Source organism: Ruditapes philippinarum, unplaced genomic scaffold (genome assembly GCF_026571515.1).
Source record: "Ruditapes philippinarum isolate M1 unplaced genomic scaffold, ASM2657151v2 ctg3475_1_1_1_1, whole genome shotgun sequence".
Classification (NCBI taxonomy): Eukaryota; Metazoa; Mollusca; class Bivalvia; order Venerida; family Veneridae; genus Ruditapes; species Ruditapes philippinarum.
Window position 1 is genome coordinate 81,934 of NW_026865920.1, and position 3,397 is coordinate 85,330.

Genomic DNA, 3,397 nt, shown 5'->3' on the forward strand with positions numbered 1-3,397 from the left:
CATTCGTCAACTAGAGGAATTTACTTATTTTTATAATGATACGATCATGAAACATTCAAAATAGCTAGAGTTGATGAAATTTAGATATGATATAACAAAAAAATATTAATTGATAGACAAATATTATCAATCTTTCATTGTCCCTTTCATTTTCATTTCAGTTAGTTGAATAAAAAGAATGTTCGAAACTAGCTTTTTTTAAAACTAAAACAACAACATTAATTGCCTCTTAACTAAAATGCAAGACAACAAAAATTAAATTGTGATATTATTCTTCAAACATTACTTTCAAATGTTATAAAATGTGTCTCAAACATAAACTAGCATATTAAGGTCTAAATGGAATGTGATTCAATAATAACTTTTTAAGTCATTATCAGAATGTAATCATCAGAAAGAGATGATGCCTTGAAGCGAGTCAGAATAATGAGTTCTTGATGACTGAAAATCATCATTTATTATTTTATAATAAAACTGAGAAGTACAAAGTAATACAATATATTCCCTTTTTTCTTAAAGAATACGTTTCTGTAAATTTCTTTCGATACCTGTAGGTGATATGCAGGCTTTATTTCATTTGATCCCCGTTCAAAATTATATTTTATTTGGTTCCGGCAATTTCTTTCTCGCTTAGGGAACTTGCAATAATTTACTATTTTATCAACCTTTAATTTGTTTTTTTCTTTTTATTTGATCCCATCTTTTATCCCTTTTTTCGAGTGCCTGCTATAAGTCAAGGAGAAACACCATTGGACTTACTCTGCGAGTAAAGCTGTAAAAATGCCACATGACCTATAATTGTTAATGTGACTTAAAATAAGTCAATTAGTCAATCAGTAAATAAATAAATAAATCAATCAATCAATCAATCTCAATCAATCAATCAATCTCAATCAATCAATCATTCATTCAATTCCTTTCACATTCTTAAAAAACAACTTATATTACAGTTCAGACAAACCAAATATACGCGTGCGATTTAGATTTCAAATGTTAGTAACTGATATAGCAATTCTAAATTTGGTCATTTAACGAAGGTAATGCATCATTCTAAATTGCAAACATCTCAACATATATATATATACTTGGCAAATCACATCTATAATTAAGTCTCTTTTGAAAGAGTTTAATGTAACTAAACGTAGTAGATAAATACTACTGAGACCATGACATTTTAATCACACAAGAGTTATCGTTTATTTAACAGGAAGTTAAGCTGATTACATGAATAACAATAAGAACAAATAAAAGTTTAAATAGCTGTAATATATTTATTGCTAAATTACATAAATGGAACATAGCTATTTAGTAGCATTAATAGAAAAAATCATATCTCAAAATAGTAACAAGAAATAAATAGTTTCGAGAAAACTGTATTTAACTGTTAATAAAGTATTTCATTTGAACAAAACTTAAATATTATTCAACACCTACTGAAGTCGTAAAATATATAGTTATTTTATCTTATTTAATATGCTTGGCCTGAATATAGTTTCTAAACATTATGCTGCCTTTGGTTAAAATGACGTTAACCTACCAGCTTGTACATCAAAAACGTTTCATAAATTATACCACAAACTGTATACCTTTCTTAAACTACAATGATATTTCTGTATGTTAACATTTATCCACCTAATCTAAGGAAAACAAATTAAAGACAATAGTCATATGGCTTAAAGCAGCAGTCAATCTTAGATATTTGAAAATTTTAACAGAAATCCCTTTTTCAAAACAAAAATGATTTGAATTTTCCAATACCTTTTCTTGTAGTTCAACCAGAGAGTGTGGTGCAATAAGATTGAGCATCCAACATGCTATAGTAATAAATCAGCACTAAGATGTTATAGATTCTGAGTTCGTGAAGTTCAAAACGGAATTCAAGACGCTGAATTCGTAAAGTTCAAAAAGGATTAAAAGATCTGAATTCGTGGAGGTCAGAACGGAATTCGCGAAGTTGAATTCGTGAAGATGAAATTGTGAATTCCTGAAACTGAAATCGTGAATTCACGAAGTTGAAATCGAAAATTCGTACATCCCGTATGAAATTGCAATTTTGTGAAGATGAACCCGAAATTTCAAGCTGCTAAGTATGCCACAACCTGATCTGTATTCGACATGAAATAATACACGAAAGCTCAACACAGAAAACAACCATTGAATAGTATTTGAAATATAGCTTTATAAGATTAAGTTCGTTATCATTTCCCTTCAATTGAATGCTGTAACATTTCACTACAGAAACTTTAATGCATCTCCTTTTTTCGCTGAGTCAGCTTTTAGTGAAATGACAATGTGCATCAATAATTTATTAAATAAGTCAGACAGGTTGTGAAAAAAATTTTTTCAATTTTAATATTCTTTTTTATTCGAACACGATTAGGACAGTGCCTGCTTATTTTATATTAGACTGCAAAACAAATTCAAACCCAAGAAGACAAATTACATGATCGTTATTTATAACAAAATCTGGTACTGGTTTATATATTTAAATCTTAAAAAAGAGTCTTTTTGAGCTTACAAGCCGGAATGACGTAATGCAGTTTTATTTAAAAGCATTTTAATTACACCGAGAAGATTAGATGCATTTATTTGATTTGAAATAAAATGAGGATTTACGAGCGGGAGTAATCTCTTTATTAAGCAACTTTGCTAGATAAAAAGTACATTACATAACAGTTCTGTACAAAAGCTACTCCCTGTAAATGTTTAATTAAGATTTTAAGATTTGCTGCAGTTTGACATGAGCAGTAAGATGTTGTGTCTGTTTTGTCTTTATTATGTTTATTGCGTCGGTGATCAATGCCAACTGTTTCTTTTTATTTACTTAATTACATTGTAAAAGTTTTAGACACTAACGAATTTTTGTGTATAAGTTTTAATTATGAATGGCTCAGATTGATAGCTTGTATAATATGGCTAGTTACATATAAATGTGTTAAATTTATGTGCATGAAATGAAGGGAATGGCATGGAAAGAATATTAAATTTTAAAATGATATACATCATTATATCAATAACAGTTTAGTGGATTTTTATAACCTTTTGTTTTTGGGGAGGCTATGCCGACCCAATGTTAATAACTGTCTGTCAAATCTTACTGCCGCGGTAATCAGGTCAAAAAATAGTACCTTGATTTTTTCTAAGCTGACTCATCACTCATCACAGACATTTACAATATGAAAATATTTTCATTCTTTAATTTCATATCTGCAATTTGTAAAGATAATAATTCTCTGAAAAATTCTTTGATTTTTGTTTAAATCACTACTAACTCCGTGACGTCATACTGCCACGGTTTTCAGGTCAAAAAATAGTACTTTGATTTTTTCTAAGCTGACTCATCACTCATCACAGACATTTACAATATGAAAATATTTTCATTCTTTAATTTCATATC